Below are 5,000 nucleotides of genomic sequence, written 5' to 3' on the forward strand. Positions count from 1 at the left end.
CTTGGATGGGAGACCGCCTGGGAATACCAGGTGCTGTATGCTCTTTTGCTCATTCACTTAGAAACTGACATCTTGCAATATGCACAAGTAGTCCTTCATGAAAGGGGCTGGAAGCTGTTTTCATTTTGACACGAGAGAGAGAGAGAGAGAGAGAGAGAGAGAGACTACCTTGCATTGTCAATTGCTAAATCTGTATATGGATAAGTAGCCTATGGTTGTCAACTTATTTCGTACGGCCATACCAGCCTGGCAACGCCCGATCACGTCTGATCTCGGAAGCTAAGCAGGGTCGGGCCTGGTTAGTACTTGGATGGGAGACCGCCTGGGAATACCAGGTGCTGTATGCTCTTTTGCTCATTCACTTAGAAACTGAAATCTTGCAATATGCACAAGTAGTCCTTCATGAAAGGGGCTGGAAGCTGTTTTCATTTTGACACGAGAGAGAGAGAGAGAGACCACCTTGCATTGTCAATTGCTAAATCTGTATATGGATAAGTAGCCTATGGTTGTCAACTTATTTCGTACGGCCATACCAGCCTGGCAACGCCCGATCTCGTCTGATCTCGGAAGCTAAGCAGGGTCGGGCCTGGTTAGTACTTGGATGGGAGACCGCCTGGGAATACCAGGTGCTGTATGCTCTTTTGCTCATTCACTTAGAAACTGACATCTTGCAATATGCACAAGTAGTCCTTCATGAAAGGGGCTGGAAGCTGTTTTCATTTTGACACGAGAGAGAGAGAGAGAGAGAGAGACTACCTTGCATTGTCAATTGCTAAATCTGTATATGGATAAGTAGCCTATGGTTGTCAACTTATTTCGTACGGCCATACCAGCCTGGCAACGCCCGATCTCGTCTGATCTCGGAAGCTAAGCAGGGTCGGGCCTGGTTAGTACTTGGATGGGAGACCGCCTGGGAATACCAGATGCTGTATGCTCTTTTGCTCATTCACTTAGAAACTGACATCTTGCAATATGCACAAGTAGTCCTTCATGAAAGGGGCTGGAAGCTGTTTTCATTTTGACACGAGAGAGAGAGAGAGAGAGAGAGAGAGAGACTACCTTGCATTGTCAATTGCTAAATCTGTATATGGATAAGTAGCCTATGGTTGTCAACTTATTTCGTACGGCCATACCAGCCTGGCAACGCCCGATCACGTCTGATCTCGGAAGCTAAGCAGGGTCGGGCCTGGTTAGTACTTGGATGGGAGACCGCCTGGGAATACCAGGTGCTGTATGCTCTTTTGCTCATTCACTTAGAAACTGACATCTTGCAATATGCACAAGTAGTCCTTCATGAAAGGGGCTGGAAGCTGTTTTCATTTTGACACGAGAGAGAGAGAGAGAGAGAGAGACTACCTTGCATTGTGAATTGCTAAATCTGTATATGGATAAGTAGCCTATGGTTGTCAACTTATTTCGTACAGCCATACCAGCCTGGCAACGCCCGATCTCGTCTGATCTCGGAAGCTAAGCAGGGTCGGGCCTGGTTAGTACTTGGATGGGAGACCGCCTGGGAATACCAGGTGCTGTATGCTCTTTTGCTCATTCACTTAGAAACTGAAATCTTGCAATATGCACAAGTAGTCCTTCATGAAAGGGGCTGGAAGCTGTTTTCATTTTGACACGAGAGAGAGAGAGACCACCTTGCATTGTCAATTGCTAAATCTGTATATGGATAAGTAGCCTATGGTTGTCAACTTATTTCGTACGGCCATACCAGCCTGGCAACGCCCGATCTCGTCTGATCTCGGAAGCTAAGCAGGGTCGGGCCTGGTTAGTACTTGGATGGGAGACCGCCTGGGAATACCAGGTGCTGTATGCTCTTTTGCTCATTCACTTAGAAACTGACATCTTGCAATATGCACAAGTAGTCCTTCATGAAAGGGGCTGGAAGCTGTTTTCATTTTGACACGAGAGAGAGAGAGAGAGAGAGAGAGAGAGAGACTACCTTGCATTGTCAATTGCTAAATCTGTATATGGATAAGTAGCCTTTGGTTGTCAACTTATTTGGTACGGCCATACCAGCCTGGCAACGCCCGATCTCGTCTGATCTCGGAAGCTAAGCAGGGTCGGGCCTGGTTAGTACTTGGATGGGAGACCGCCTGGGAATACCAGGTGCTGTATGCTCTTTTGCTCATTCACTTAGAAACTGAAATCTTGCAATATGCACAAGTAGTCCTTCATGAAAGGGGCTGGAAGCTGTTTTCATTTTGACACGAGAGAGAGAGAGAGAGAGAGACTACCTTGCATTGTCAATTGCTAAATCTGTATATGGATAAGTAGCCTATGGTTGTCAACTTATTTCGTACGGCCATACCAGCCTGGCCACGCCCGATCTCGTCTGATCTCGGAAGCTAAGCAGGGTCGGGCCTGGTTAGTACTTGGATGGGAGACCGCCTGGGAATACCAGGTGCTGTATGCTCTTTTGCTCATTCACTTAGAAACTGACATCTTGCAATATGCACAAGTAGTCCTTCATGAAAGGGGCTGGAAGCTGTTTTCATTTTGACACGAGAGAGAGAGAGAGAGAGAGAGACTACCTTGCATTGTCAATTGCTAAATCTGTATATGGATAAGTAGCCTATGGTTGTCAACTTATTTTGTACGGCCATACCAGCCTGGCAACGCCCGATCTCGTCTGATCTCGGAAGCTAAGCAGGGTCGGGCCTGGTTAGTACTTGGATGGGAGACCGCCTGGGAATACCAGGTGCTGTATGCTCTTTTGCTCATTCACTTAGAAACTGACATCTTGCAATATGCACAAGTAGTCCTTCATGAAAGGGGCTGGAAGCTGTTTTCATTTTGACACGAGAGAGAGAGAGAGAGAGAGAGAGAGAGACTACCTTGCATTGTCAATTGCTAAATCTGTATATGGATAAGTAGCCTATGGTTGTCAACTTATCTCGTACGGCCATACCAGCCTGGCAACGCCCGATCTCGTCTGATCTCGGAAGCTAAGCAGGGTCGGGCCTGGTTAGTACTTGGATGGGAGACCGCCTGGGAATACCAGGTGCTGTATGCTCTTTTGCTCATTCACTTAGAAACTGAAATCTTGCAATATGCACAAGTAGTCCTTCATGAAAGGGGCTGGAAGCTGTTTTCATTTTGACACGAGAGAGAGAGAGAGAGAGACCACCTTGCATTGTCAATTGCTAAATCTGTATATGGATAAGTAGCCTATGGTTGTCAACTTATTTCGTACGGCCATACCAGCCTGGCAACGCCCGATCTCGTCTGATCTCGGAAGCTAAGCAGGGTCGGGCCTGGTTAGTACTTGGATGGGAGACCGCCTGGGAATACCAGGTGCTGTATGCTCTTTTGCTCATTCACTTAGAAACTGACATCTTGCAATATGCACAAGTAGTCCTTCATGAAAGGGGCTGGAAGCTGTTTTCATTTTGACACGAGAGAGAGAGAGAGAGAGAGAGAGAGACTACCTTGCATTGTCAATTGCTAAATCTGTATATGGATAAGTAGCCTATGGTTGTCAACTTATTTAGTACGGCCATACCAGCCTGGCAACGCCCGATCTCGTCTGATCTCGGAAGCTAAGCAGGGTCGGGCCTGGTTAGTACTTGGATGGGAGACCGCCTGGGAATACCAGGTGCTGTATGCTCTTTTGCTCATTCACTTAGAAACTGACATCTTGCAATATGCACAAGTAGTCCTTCATGAAAGGGGCTGGAAGCTGTTTTCATTTTGACACGAGAGAGAGAGAGAGAGAGAGAGACTACCTTGCATTGTCAATTGCAAAATCTGTATATGGATAAGTAGCCTATGGTTGTCAACTTATTTCGTACGGCCATACCAGCCTGGCAACGCCCGATCTCGTCTGATCTCGGAAGCTAAGCAGGGTCGGGCCTGGTTAGTACTTGGATGGGAGACCGCCTGGGAATACCAGGTGCTGTATGCTCTTTTGCTCATTCACTTAGAAACTGAAATCTTGCAATATGCACAAGTAGTCCTTCATGAAAGGGGCTGGAAGCTGTTTTCATTTTGACACGAGAGAGAGAGAGAGACCACCTTGCATTGTCAATTGCTAAATCTGTATATGGATAAGTAGCCTATGGTTGTCAACTTATTTCGTACGGCCATACCAGCCTGGCAACGCCCGATCTCGTCTGATCTCGGAAGCTAAGCAGGGTCGGGCCTGGTTAGTACTTGGATGGGAGACCGCCTGGGAATACCAGGTGCTGTATGCTCTTTTGCTCATTCACTTAGAAACTGACATCTTGCAATATGCACAAGTAGTCCTTCATGAAAGGGGCTGGAAGCTGTATTCATTTTGACACGAGAGAGAGAGAGAGAGAGAGAGAGAGAGAGACTACCTTGCATTGTCAATTGCTAAATCTGTATATGGATAAGTAGCCTATGGTTGTCAACTTATTTCGTACGGCCATACCAGCCTGGCAACGCCCGATCACGTCTGATCTCGGAAGCTAAGCAGGGTCGGGCCTGGTTGGTACTTGGATGGGAGACCGCCTGGGAATACCAGGTGCTGTATGCTCTTTTGCTCATTCACTTAGAAACTGACATCTTGCAATATGCACAAGTAGTCCTTCATGAAAGGGGCTGGAAGCTGTTTTCATTTTGACACGAGAGAGAGAGAGAGAGAGAGAGAGACCACCTTGCATTGTCAATTGCTAAATCTGTATATGGATAAGTAGCCTATGGTTGTCAACTTATTTCGTACGGCCATACCAGCCTGGCAACGCCCGATCACGTCTGATCTCGGAAGCTAAGCAGGGTCGGGCCTGGTTAGTACTTGGATGGGAGACCGCCTGGGAATACCAGGTGCTGTATGCTCTTTTGCTCATTCACTTAGAAACTGACATCTTGCAATATGCACAAGTAGTCCTTCATGAAAGGGGCTGGAAGCTGTTTTCATTTTGACACGAGAGAGAGAGAGAGAGAGACTACCTTGCATTGTCAATTGCTAAATCTGTATATGGATAAGTAGCCTATGGTTGTCAACTTATTTCGTACGGCCATACCAGCCT

The 5,000-nt window shown here is 47.0% G+C and overlaps 16 non-coding genes and 2 pseudogenes across 16 annotated transcripts in view; all 18 read left to right on the forward strand.

Annotated features, from left to right (window-relative positions):
• Positions 1-42, forward strand: part of LOC146255621 (5S ribosomal RNA) — a 119-nt gene extending 77 nt beyond the window's left edge. Inside the window, exon 1 of the ribosomal RNA XR_014731247.1 lies at positions 1-42. This exon is cut by the window's left edge and continues 77 nt beyond it. This is a non-coding gene — a ribosomal RNA (5S ribosomal RNA).
• Positions 43-228: 186 nt separating this feature from the next.
• LOC146255622 (5S ribosomal RNA) lies at positions 229-347 on the forward strand. The gene has a single exon (XR_014730469.1). It is a non-coding gene; the product is annotated as a 5S ribosomal RNA (ribosomal RNA).
• A 172-nt stretch (positions 348-519) lies between these two features.
• Positions 520-638, forward strand: LOC146255623 (5S ribosomal RNA). Its single transcript, XR_014731249.1, has one exon. It is a non-coding gene; the product is annotated as a 5S ribosomal RNA (ribosomal RNA).
• Positions 639-816: 178 nt separating this feature from the next.
• On the forward strand, positions 817-935 carry LOC146255624 (5S ribosomal RNA; annotated as a pseudogene).
• A 184-nt stretch (positions 936-1,119) lies between these two features.
• LOC146255625 (5S ribosomal RNA) lies at positions 1,120-1,238 on the forward strand. The gene has a single exon (XR_014730470.1). It is a non-coding gene; the product is annotated as a 5S ribosomal RNA (ribosomal RNA).
• Positions 1,239-1,416: 178 nt separating this feature from the next.
• On the forward strand, positions 1,417-1,535 carry LOC146255626 (5S ribosomal RNA). Its single transcript, XR_014730378.1, has one exon. It is a non-coding gene; the product is annotated as a 5S ribosomal RNA (ribosomal RNA).
• A 168-nt stretch (positions 1,536-1,703) lies between these two features.
• On the forward strand, positions 1,704-1,822 carry LOC146255627 (5S ribosomal RNA). Its single transcript, XR_014731250.1, has one exon. It is a non-coding gene; the product is annotated as a 5S ribosomal RNA (ribosomal RNA).
• Positions 1,823-2,008: 186 nt separating this feature from the next.
• On the forward strand, positions 2,009-2,127 carry LOC146255628 (5S ribosomal RNA). Its single transcript, XR_014730920.1, has one exon. It is a non-coding gene; the product is annotated as a 5S ribosomal RNA (ribosomal RNA).
• A 176-nt stretch (positions 2,128-2,303) lies between these two features.
• LOC146255629 (5S ribosomal RNA) lies at positions 2,304-2,422 on the forward strand. The gene has a single exon (XR_014730551.1). It is a non-coding gene; the product is annotated as a 5S ribosomal RNA (ribosomal RNA).
• Positions 2,423-2,600: 178 nt separating this feature from the next.
• On the forward strand, positions 2,601-2,719 carry LOC146255630 (5S ribosomal RNA). Its single transcript, XR_014730625.1, has one exon. It is a non-coding gene; the product is annotated as a 5S ribosomal RNA (ribosomal RNA).
• Positions 2,720-2,903: 184 nt separating this feature from the next.
• On the forward strand, positions 2,904-3,022 carry LOC146255631 (5S ribosomal RNA). Its single transcript, XR_014731251.1, has one exon. It is a non-coding gene; the product is annotated as a 5S ribosomal RNA (ribosomal RNA).
• A 174-nt stretch (positions 3,023-3,196) lies between these two features.
• On the forward strand, positions 3,197-3,315 carry LOC146255632 (5S ribosomal RNA). The gene has a single exon (XR_014731252.1). It is a non-coding gene; the product is annotated as a 5S ribosomal RNA (ribosomal RNA).
• Positions 3,316-3,497: 182 nt separating this feature from the next.
• LOC146255633 (5S ribosomal RNA) lies at positions 3,498-3,616 on the forward strand. Its single transcript, XR_014730832.1, has one exon. It is a non-coding gene; the product is annotated as a 5S ribosomal RNA (ribosomal RNA).
• Positions 3,617-3,794: 178 nt separating this feature from the next.
• Positions 3,795-3,913, forward strand: LOC146255634 (5S ribosomal RNA). The gene has a single exon (XR_014731253.1). It is a non-coding gene; the product is annotated as a 5S ribosomal RNA (ribosomal RNA).
• A 170-nt stretch (positions 3,914-4,083) lies between these two features.
• LOC146255635 (5S ribosomal RNA) lies at positions 4,084-4,202 on the forward strand. Its single transcript, XR_014731255.1, has one exon. It is a non-coding gene; the product is annotated as a 5S ribosomal RNA (ribosomal RNA).
• A 186-nt stretch (positions 4,203-4,388) lies between these two features.
• On the forward strand, positions 4,389-4,507 carry LOC146255636 (5S ribosomal RNA). The gene has a single exon (XR_014730896.1). It is a non-coding gene; the product is annotated as a 5S ribosomal RNA (ribosomal RNA).
• Positions 4,508-4,687: 180 nt separating this feature from the next.
• On the forward strand, positions 4,688-4,806 carry LOC146255637 (5S ribosomal RNA). The gene has a single exon (XR_014730471.1). It is a non-coding gene; the product is annotated as a 5S ribosomal RNA (ribosomal RNA).
• A 174-nt stretch (positions 4,807-4,980) lies between these two features.
• Positions 4,981-5,000, forward strand: part of LOC146255638 (5S ribosomal RNA) — a 109-nt pseudogene continuing 89 nt past the window's right edge.

Source organism: Hypomesus nipponensis, chromosome 15, assembly GCF_054491055.1.
Source record: "Hypomesus nipponensis isolate SF chromosome 15, ASM5449105v1, whole genome shotgun sequence".
NCBI classification, from domain to species: Eukaryota; Metazoa; Chordata; class Actinopteri; order Osmeriformes; family Osmeridae; genus Hypomesus; species Hypomesus nipponensis.